The following is an 11,844-nucleotide window of genomic DNA, read 5'->3' as shown; positions in this document are numbered from 1 at the left end:
TTCCTTATTTCCCCCTTCTGCCCTGTTTTGTTGTTTTGAAGGCCTGTCTCATCCCTGTCTTCCTACAACCTTTGCTTACCAAACCTGGTCCACCACTTTCTCACTTGATTGTTGGTTGTCATCTCCCCGGTTTAAATCTCTCCTCACCAGGTTGGCTAGCCTGTTACTGAAGATGCTTTTTTTTCCCCATCTGGTCAGGTGAATCCAATCTCTTTCTACCCATCCTCAAAGAGGCTCCCATCATAAAAGCTGAATCCCTGTCATCAACACCAGCTGCCCAACCAGTTGTTGACCCATACATGAGTAACTGCGATTCAGTATGCATGCCAAACCTGCAGGCGTGCCCACCTTTGTGTGCCAGGAATGACCTCTCAGAGGAGACCTCTAGGATGTCAACACAATCTATGCTGTCTTTTCAGCCTTTGATTATATGGTTGCTGGCAAGAGCACTTCAGATTCTGTTAGTTGAAACCTATTGCTTTCTGGTACAAAGTTTCTGGATTGTCCTCTGCTGGAGTGAATTTCTTACAGATAACTGTTCTTTATTGGATGTTTATTCATTTGAAAAAACATTGTGCACACTGGATTTTTCAAACTGCATGTATTTTCTAATAACTTACAGCTGGGTATTTTCTTGATTGGATTTCATATTACTAGGTCATTTGAGTGGTCACAATCTCTGAATTGAAAAGAAGGCACGGATTAGGAAATAATTAACAAACAAATTTCTTTTGAGGACAGAAGTAATGATCTCTAGTTTTTTATAGATTTGCCTTTTTTTCCTAATGCCTCCCTCCCCTGCAATAGCCCCAATTATTTCTGATATTCCTTTGAACCTTACCCTCCATATGGCAAATCAGACATAAGTTAGTATGTGGTTTTTCTAATGTGGAGTTATGCACAAGTTGATCAGTTGGATGCAAAAGATGGGGGAAGGGGGAAGGTAAAATGGCTTAATTTTGTTGGCCTTTCCTTTATAGATGGCTATTAATTTAGGTTTATCCCCTCTACTCAATCATAGATTTCTTCAAAGCTTGTAGGAATTGAAATCTTCTTTCCAGTTTGGTTTGTAGGGGCCAATGCATTAAAATCTTATTGGGGACAGGCTTTCAGACTTGTGAACATACAGCATGATTTGGTCAACCTCACTGTATCAGAAAACTAGCTGAACAAGGGTATGTAATGAGCCTGTCCTATATGAAAGGAGAGACAGGTGTTAGTGTTAGGGAAGGTATCAAAGTGGTCTAACTTCCATTTCCCATTCTGCCATAGACTTGTATGCATCTGTAATGTACTTCTTGTTGTATCTCTAATAGGGAGATAATTTTTTTATATAAAATCTGTGTAAGCTGCTATAGGAAGTCAGATTACAGAAACTATCAGTGTCTGGAGAAGCTAGGTATTCACAGGACTCTGGGCAATGGCCACCTGCAGGATCCACTGCTGTCCTCAGCTGTCACAACTGCCTTAATGCAGAGATTAATTTTCTACAGGACAACACAGGATTTATCAGCACTTTCTCTTGGGTTAGTTGTACTGGGTCTGGCTGGGATGGAATTAACTTTCCCCATAGCAGCCCCTATAGTGCTGTGCTTTGTGTTTGTGGCTAGAGCGGTGTTGATAACACAGCAATGTTTTGGCTGTTGCTGAGTGGTGCTTGCACAGCATCAAGGCTGTCTTTTCAACCCCACCCTGTCAAAAGGCCAGCAGGCTGGGAGTGGGCAAGGGTTGGGAGGCTGGGACAGATGTCCCAAACTGACCAAAGGGATATTCCGTACTATATAACATCATGCTCAGCAATAAAAGCTAAGGGGCGAGGGGGTGGGGGAGGTGGAAATGGGGCACTTGTTATTAAGGTGTTTGTCTTCTGAAGCAACTGCTATGCGTACTGAGGCCCTACTTCCAAGGAAATGGCTGGACAACGCCTGCTGATGGGAAGTAGAGAACAAATCTCTGTTTTTCCTTTGCTTCCATGTGCAGCCTTTGCTTCTTTCATTAAAGTGCCTTTATCTTGACCCATGAGTTTTTAATCTTTTTGTCCCCTGTCCTGTTGAGGAGGGGAAGTGAGGGAGCAGCTTGGTGGGCACCTGGTAGCCAGCCAAGGTCAAATCACCACACTTACTTAATATAATTAATAATTTAGTTTAAATACAAATGTGAAAAAAAAATTTAGAATTCTTACAGCAGGTGTAGTGGGCAGTAGATATTTATTTGCTTTAAAATGCATCTATGATGAAATGAACCAGCCAATAATACATATGAAGTCCCAATGGACTGAAAGTGACTGTCAAGAAAAAAAAGATGGCACCTTGTTTTCAATAGTACTTGGTCAGTCTATTGATCACCATTTGTACTGGCTTTGCGTGGCAAGGTTTTGGTAGTGGGGCGGGGGGGGGCTACAGGGGTGGCTTCTGTGAGAAGCTGCTAGAAGCTTCCCCTCTGCCCAATAGCGCTAATGCCAGCTGGCTCCGAGACGGATGCACTGCTGGCCCAGGCTGAGCCCATCAGTGATGGTGGTAGCACCTCTGTGATAACATATTTAAGAAGGGTGAAAAAATCCCTGTGCAACTGCAGCTGGAGAAAGGAGTGAGAATATGTGAGAGAAACAACTCTGCTGGCACCAAGGTCAGTGAAGAAGGAAGGGGAGGAGGTGCTTCAGGCACCAGAGCAGAGATTCCCCTGCAGCCTGTGCTGAAGACCATGGTGAGGCAGGCTGTCCCCCTGCGGCCCATGGAGGTTAACGGTGGAGCAGATACCCACCTGCAGCATGTGGATGGCCCCATGCTGGAGCAGGTGGCTGCCTGAAGGAGGCTGTGACCCCATGGAGAGAGGAGCCCATGCTAGAGCAGGTTTGTTAGCAGGACTTGTGACCCCGTGGAAAGGACCCACGCTGGAGCAGTTAATGAAGAACTGCAGCCCTTCGGAAAGACTCATGTTGGAGCAGTTCGTGGAGGGCTGTCTCCTGTGGGAGGGACGCCATGCTGGAACAGGGGAAGAGTGTGAGGAGGAAGGAAGAGCAGAGACAATGTGTGATGAACTGACTGCAATCCCCATTCCCCATCCCTCTGCACTGCTCACGGGGAGAAAATAGAGAAATTGGGAGTGAAGTTGAGCCTGGGAAGAAGGGAAGGGTGGGGGGAAAGTGTTTCAAGATTTAGTTTTTATTTCTCATTATCCTACTCTGATTTTAATTGGTAATAAAATTAAACTAATTTCCCCAAGTCAAGTCTCTTTTGCCTGTGATGGTAATTGCTGAGTGGTCTCCCTGCCCTTATCTTGACCCAGGAGCCTTTTGTTATATTTTCTCTCACGTGTCCAGCTGAGGAGGTGAGTGAGCAGCTTGGTGGGCACCTGGTGTCCAGCCAGGGTCAACCCACCACACCATTAATAGGGTGAGATTAACATATGCTAGTAAAGATCTCTGTTTCCTTAGTGATATTTAAATAGATTGATATCTGTCAAGAAATTAAGCACATCATCGGATTCAATTTGTAATCTATGACAAATGTGTACTCACTTTGCCAGTGTTCAAAGACTATGCAGACTAGTGGTACCTGTGTCCTGAATACTGTAATACTAAAGCTGTCTATCTTGAATATAAATATAACCAATATTAACATCAAGGATTTAACTCTAGGTGGCAGTTTATTCCATCATTTTTTTTTAAATGCAGGCTTAGCAGCAGCATATTGATCAGCAAGCTTTTTGTAAATGCAACATTATAAACACTGAAAGAGAAAGCAAATCAAGCTGTGATAACAGCTATTCTGATTTTTTAAATATATTTTTTCCTATAGATGGGTCACTGAGCAAATGGGTTTTAGAGTGTATGACTCATTTTACTTTCCTGAAGATTAGTCTTTTCTATAAATCTGAGATGGCTGGGAAGGGCCTGATCCGGACTCCAAAACCCCTCTGCCAATTCTTCTTTTACCAAATTTGGGGTGAAACCAGTCAATAGCTACTGAATAAATTGTCTCTAATATTCTTGCTACTGCTACTTCACGTACTTGATGTTGGTTGCTGCTCCTGAGCAGCCTGCACCCATTTTTGTAGTCCCTTGCTGGGGTATTTACTGTTGCAGTGTAACCTTTTCTTCTGGCTTTCTGCAAGCCATTTGCACCAACACTGGGTTCATAGCAAACTGTTTTGTCTGGTTGCACTTGCTGAACTCCTTGTAAAACTGCTTCCTTCTTAAGGATAAGACTTCCTCATGTTCTTTAAAAAAGAAATGAGACGTAGGAATTATAAACAATTCATTTAGGGGGAATGAAGAATCACCAAGTGATGGTGTAATAACACTGCATTGGTCCCAGATCCCATTAAGGCAGTGCAGTTCTGGAGGGACTCTGATCTGGTCACTGACATTTTGAAGCAAAAATAATAGTAATAAAAAATTGGAGCAGCTAGGAGTGGTCCAATATATAGGCACTATGATGAAAAGTTATTCGCAGATTTTTCTATCACTAGAATTGCACAAGATAATGAGCTTTCAGCACTATTTTGGCTCTTTTAATTTTGCTCTTTGCCTTTTGATTGTGCAGGACAGTGGTAAGCATTTGTCATGTAACAGGCAGAGTCCTCACAGGCCGTACACACCCACCTAGAGGGTGATATCACTAGATAAGCAATACTACTACACTGACATAGTAGATGAAAGCTATATGCCAGTTTCTTCTAGAGGTCAGGTTTACTGCAGATACCACTGAATGCAGTTATATATTTAGGGAGGCAAACTGTCTGGGCTACATAATTGAAATAAGTCAATGAAGGCTTGTACTAAGCCAGATATATTCCCTACTGACCTCCACAACCCTTCACACAGATTGCTATGCTCAGCTCATGCTCATAGCAGTTTGCCACCAATGTGGTTTCAGATGGGCCTGATAAGATGAAAACAAATATAAGCACCAGTGGATTGATGGTTGTAGAAAGGACATTTTCATGTGAAGAAGAAAATAATAGAACCATAAAATAATTCAGGCTGGAAAGGAAGAGCCCTGGAAGGTTCTCATCCTACCTCCTGCTCAAAGCATGGTCAGCTGGGAGTCAGGCCAGGTTACTCTGCTCTTGGCAGAGAGGTTCATTTTGCAGACGGATGACTTTGGTGTTGGGTTACACATGCAAAGAAAGGAATGGGCATCCTTCATATTAACAGGAAGTAATTTCTGACACTGACAGTATAACTCCTAATTGATAGTCAGTGGATATTAAGTGTTATTTACAAGGAAAACTTTCCCTCTTAACAGATTTTCCCTTTCCTCCTACATACACCTGAACTATATGAAGAATTTTAATAGCAGTCTCAAATGATGTACCATGATACTTCAGGCATATACATTTGAAATGCAGCAATGAGCAAGAACTGTGATTTTGAATTGGAAAATCTAAAATTTAAAACCAAATGAGCTGGTATTTTCACCATAGAACTTCTTTGCAAAACCATCTACATTGGCAAACATCAATAGAAGATATAATGGCAGACAGGTGCAGAGGAAGGGCATAACTTGTCATAAACAAAACTCCAGCAGCTATTGCTGATGGACTAAACTCTGGTCTATCTGCTAAACTAGGTATTTAATACATGAACTAAAACAAAATTTAGGCCAAGAGCCTACCTGGTCACAGAAAGTGTGCTTTGTGAAATGCAGCTAAGATCAGACTAGATGTTGTAGTCATCACTTCTGTACAGGAAAAAAAAACAAAACAGTGAATTATTTGGATTTCACAGAATCATTTAGGTTGGAAAGGACCTTTAAGATCATCAAGTCCAACCATAAACCTAACGCTGCCAAGTCCACCACTAAACCATGTCCCTAAGTGCCATATCTACACATCTTTTAAATACCTCCAGGGGTGGTGACTCAACCACTTCCCTGGGCAGCCCCTTCCAATGCCTGACAACCCTTTCGATGAAGAATTTTTTCCTAATATCCAATCTAAACCTCCCCTGGCACAACTTGAGGCCATTTCCTCTTGTCCTATCACTTGTTACCTGGGAAAAGAGACCGACCCCCACCTCACTACAACCTCCTTTCAGGTAGTTGTAGAGAGCGATAAGGTCTCCCCTCAGCCTCCTTTTCTCCAGGCTAAACAACCCCAGTTCCCTCAGCTGCTCCTCACAGGACTTGTTCTCTAGACCCTTCACCAGCTTAGTTTGCTTTTTGTGGGAGGGAAGTAAATACAGTGTGATATATTCTCAAGCACTAAGCATTTGGTAACTTGTAAGGGAAAGTTATAGATCAGCCTGGTCAATTATTTTTTGTATGTGAAGCTATAGATGAGTAAATATTACTTTCACAGAAATTATTGTATAAATAGTCAAATTTTTGGTATGGTATGGTTCACCAAAGGAAATAATCTAAATAAGTAATACCTGAGGAAAAATAAGAAATGCATAGTATGGAGCTTAGAAAGAAGAGTGAATAGGAAGTGGAATTAAAATAAAATGTTTGACGTTAGGTTGAGGAGTATTAACTTGGTATACTTTGAAAGTAGAAGACATTATACTGAATAATTAAAAATATCAAGAAGGAAACACTATAAACTTTTTGATTTTGCTTTTAATTGATTCAATAGCAAACAGTCCCATCCTGCTGTAATTGATGCCAGTGACAAAACATGCAGTGACTTCGGCTGTGGCCAGATCAGACTAACTAACTCCAGCACCTTTAACTGAGGTGGGAACAGATGCGTGTATACTTTACCCAATCCATATGCAGGGTGTATCATATGCTGTTTGGTTTAGAGTTGATTGGGAAAAGTCCCTGGCTTATACTGAAATGTTATTTTCTTGCTTGTCATAAACTCCTTGTGGGACAGTAATTCAGACCTAATACAGTTTGGATAGTGTTCAGTATTGCTAAAATTAGCTAAATATTCAAAAGCAAAATATTGCTTTCAAAAGTGACTAAACATTTAGGTGTTAGTGGAGAGTCTAAGGAACCGTGTCCCTGTCTGCATTGCAGCTTATCCAATCCTGTTACATAACATGGGTTTTGCTGATAAGACTGACGGTTTCTAATTTTTAATTTAAATAGCTTTATAAAGATAATTTAAGTTCTGGGGAAGCTATATCTATTGTTTCAAAATGCAGTGTTGCGTATTCTTAAATATCCAGCCCCAAGCCCTTGTCTAATTGAGATGAGTGTGATGACTAAGGAATACAATAGATTGCTGCAAGAGAATATGGGAAGTAGTCCCAGCAATTTACATAGCTGTTTTTCATTTTACAAGTCAGAAACTCTCTGTGGATGACCACTGAAATCCTTGCACACAATCTAAGTGCTTTAAATAAAGTAAGGAAATTTTCGATTAAATAAGTTCGTACAGTAGTATGTGTTTCATTTTAAGTATTACTCTATTTGAAGGCATATGAGATTGTACACAATGTAGATGGACTAGAGAGATGTAGGCACCAAACTGACATGTTGGGTACCTAAAATCTAACCTAATTTACAGTGTTTCTGTAACTCTTGGTTAGATGCATGCAGTCACCAAAGTCCAGACAGTGGAGGTTTGATAACTAAATCCTGATGGATCTGCAAAACATGCTTTATTTTCCCAAACACAGCCTAAGAAATCCAGTTTGGATGTTTACAGAATATTCCTATTTATTAGCTTCTTTCTCTGAAGTTTCTCACCCCCACAGCAGATGGGAACATGCTTGGCTACCCGATGTGACACTGCTGACCATGACGGTTTAAGCTACATCGATGGGCTTTGTACAGAAACAACCGAGACCCACATGCATATGCCGCACTGACGCTTCCACTGTGGGGGCAGAGTAGAAGGACACAAGGCTGTAACAGACACCTGAAGGAGCAGCGATGTCTCCGTTTTCACAGCTATTTGCTAAGCAAAAATGTGTCACCATTTAAGTTATAGCTGTGAATGCTTATAAGTCTTTCCCTATTCTTTATAAGTACATATCCGTTCTTAAGAATCCATGTAACTGGGCTTTGTCTCAAACAAGACAGTTAAGTAAAAAGACGTCCTCCAAGAAGTGAGGGTCTTCCACCAATTCTGCCTAAAACAAGCTCTAATGAGCCCAAAACAAGCTTTCCTATCTTTTTTTCTCACTTAAGACAATTTAAGTCAAGGCAAGATATAAAATCTACTTTAATCATTAACTCCTTATGTGCAATCATTAATTATCTCTCTTTTCAAAATCCCCATTCTCTGTCATTACAACCAACTGAAATATGAGATGTCGAGAACTATAAGTGGGGCCATGGAGGCCTGCTATCGTGCCTAGTGAGCGCTGAGAGCACCACAGGTTCTCGTAATGGTGTCATTAGAAAAGGTTGGCAGTTTGGTTCCAACGCTTTTAAGAGCTTTCCGTATGGTATAGAGCTCTCCTGAGGTTCAGTGCCTGCTCCTTTTTTGTTCTCATAGTTTTGTTGTGAAAATATCAAAATCCTGAACTCTCAGGCTTCCAGCTCAAAAGGACTTTGTTACCAGGGTTTCTTCCATCTCTTTTTTCAGATTCAGAAATTCAGTTAGCTCCCTTAGATGAATGCCTTCTTACACAGGTATACATACTGTCACCTAATTTTTTCTGCAAAAAGATGTGTTCTGAAAAAGACTATGGGCCAGTTCAGGCTGTTGAGTGCAAGCTCTAGGTGGTACTTTTTCAGTTTTGGCAGGTGTGGGTCTACAGGGGAATGTGCTAGAAACTTCATCCCCATAGCAGAAAGCATGATGGTAAAGCATGATTTACCATGGACTGGATTTCCCTGCCATTATCTTTGTAGAGAAGTTAAGGGGTCCAGGGCTGGTTTCGTTTAATGCACTCTCATTTTAAAGCACTTAGTTATAGGTCACAACCACACTAAGCATTAATATTAATTACAATTATTTTATAGTTTTATCATTACTATGACTCGTCAAAACAATGTCAAATTCTACTGATTCAACTGCTGAAATTGCAGTATTTCCATTACTACATGAAGAACAGAGTGAAATTTTGTTTTAAAAGAGGCTAGCTAGGAAAGGCACAAATCTCCATGGAAAACCCAATTGTTTTTAAAGTAACTTGGTAGCTATTTTTATACTCTTCTACATTTTAAACTGTCTTGCTTTTTTCCTACATCTCATATTCTGTTAACATGGGAACTCCCTGACTTCACACTATTATATAAGCACACATTAGGAACTTGTCATTGATACCCAGAAATAAATAGTCAGAAAGGTAAACTCAGCTCAAAGCAACAGAACGAGTCTCCCTTTCTCTCTTTCTCCCCGTCTTTAACATATTTACTATAGCTACCACTGTACCTTTTCCCATGCTGCAGAATTCCTCCAGAGGTGCACATCCTCAAATAGATTTCCAGATGTGCTAATAAGAAGCCTCATTCTTCGAGCAGATTCATTTTCCATGGCTCTGAATGCAATTTAGAAAAAAAATAGTCTGTGTTCTTAAAGAACAAATTAAGTTTATAACCTGAGACAGCTTTCTCTTCTCTTCTTTAAACGTCAGTATAGAAACACTATGCTATGTTGTCTTCTGTCCCGATCACTGCTCTTAGCATTAGGCTATCCATTGCATGTAATCTTGTGTTCTCTATTATGAAAATAAGAAACTGTAATAGACCTTATCTGCCTATTAGGTGAAAATATTCTGTCAAAATAAAGCCTATCATAGTTTTGTGGATTGATTCTCCATTTTTTGGCTACTGTTTCTAATATGAATTAATAACTTGTATTTAATAATTGCTATGGAATGTGACTATTTTCCTTACAAGTTTAAGCTCTTGCTGGTCTCAGGGCTATTTTGAAGATAGAAAAGTTTCTGATACATAAAAATTCAAAGAGCTTTTGAAAAATAGGTTTAATTCCAAAATACTCTTTTTGAACAATAAATAATGACAGACTCGGGCATTTCCAAACTCTTGTTTTAGATACAGAAGATAAAGGGAGAAGGAAATGTCTCTCTGAAGCAGTGGGAGTTATCAGAGAAACACAGGCTTCAAGAAAAGAAAAATTTGATCAAAATGTAGTTGTTGTTATCCTTACAGAAACGCAAAAGTGGATTCCCAAATGAGGAAAGTCTGGGTTGTGAATTGGGCTAAAGGAATATATCATAAACATAGGTAATTAAGACAAAAAAAAATCTGAGCTAATTCAAGTATTAGTTATTAAGACATTTTGACTCACTTTTTAAAGTGACCCATTTTTTTTCTGGAATTATGTGCCCACTAGGTTCTCAAGCATCCCAGTAATCATTGGCACCCAAATCTTTTTGAATTCTGTAGTATTTGGGTACTTAGGCCTTTCTGAAAATTTCAGCCTTAAATCAACATCTCAATGATTTAAAGGGAAGTTATTTTGATGAAATAAAGCAAATATTGTAACAGTGCACCCAGCAGTATTATAAAGAGGAAAAGAGGCAACCTTGGGAGGTGATTTAATCAATCTATCTGAGCAGAGCAGGAATATTATGCCAGGTCTCCTGCAGTCTCTATTGCTGTTAATTGATTCCAGTGTGATGTTTGGCTTTTTCATAGCAGCATGAAACTGCTAACTCATGCTCACCTTCTAATAGGATATACCTCTTGGCTCTTGTTTCAAAGTAACTTTACCTAAATATTGCCTATTTTTGCACTCTTCTTGCCCAAGCACAGTATTTTCACTTCTGTAATTGTACTTCATCTGGTTTTTTTCATGTTTCCCTGCTAATCTCTCAATATAATTTTAAGTTCTGATCTTCTCCTCCTGCGCACTTATGGTTGCTTCTAGGTCTGTCTTTTCCTCAGATACAATAATTGTACTCTCCATTCCACCATCCAGGCTGGGAAAGACATAGACTGGAGCATGAGACAGTCCATGTTTACATCCACTATGTCCCTTCATTTTGCTAGTGAACCAGGGACAAAGATGTTTTTAGGTATTCTACCCAAACTGTTTGCACCAGCTTTTGGCAGTTTCATCTGGACCATGTTTCCCCCGGTTCCATAAAAGAGTATACTAGACAGTGCGATTACCTTATTACACCAAGATTTAGGAAACTAGTTTCCTTTCCTATAAGAGCAAAGCCTGTTTTAAAGGAAAACAGACTAGTTTGGCAAAAAAATGTAATTTCTTTGTAAAAAAAAAAATTCAGTTGTCTGCATTTATTTTTTTTAAATACACAGTTCTGGGTCTTAAAGATTGCGTCTTTGGTTCATTTCATAATTATTCTGAATATCAAAGTTAAATTAACAGCTCTAGAGTTTATCAGCCCTTACTTAATTATTTTTTAAACATAGGTGTTATGCATGCCTTTTTTCAAGTCTTCTAGAAAGTACTCTATCCTTCCTGAGTTTCTAAATACGCTTGTTAACAGTCTTGCAATTGTGTTGATTAGCTCTTCATGTATGTGAGGAAGTTCATCAGATTGAGCTAACCTGAAAATTTTTAAGTACTTTCTTACCTGTTCTTTCCATACTCTAACACAGAAGACTGTTACTGGTATTCATTTCCTCTGTTACTGGTATTCATTTTCTAGGCCTTTGCTATCAGTGGGTCTTCTTAGTAAAGACAATTAATTTAAAAAGACCTAAAGCCTGTTGACCTTCTTTGTTCAGTAGCAGACCAATGTTCAGTCATCATCTCAATATTGCTTATAAAATTATTTCTTGTTACCTTTGGTTTCTCTTTTTATTTGCAGATCTGTGCTCTTTTATTCTGATAATTACAAATTAAGCTAGTTTCCATTTTCTCCCTTTCTTATATTTGTATTTAGTATCATTTATCTGAGAAAACACTTGTTCTGCTTAAGTTTAGGTTTTCTTCCTTAGATTGATCTTAGATTAGTCTTTTTTTCTTAAGATTAATCTTTTTTCCTTAGCTTTCCTTTGGTCA

The sequence above is a fragment of the Ciconia boyciana genome, chromosome 2 (genome assembly GCF_034638445.1).
Source record: "Ciconia boyciana chromosome 2, ASM3463844v1, whole genome shotgun sequence".
NCBI lineage: Eukaryota > Metazoa > Chordata > Aves > Ciconiiformes > Ciconiidae > Ciconia > Ciconia boyciana.
The sequence above is the reverse complement of the archived record's forward strand: the minus strand, read 5'-3'. Positions refer to the sequence as shown.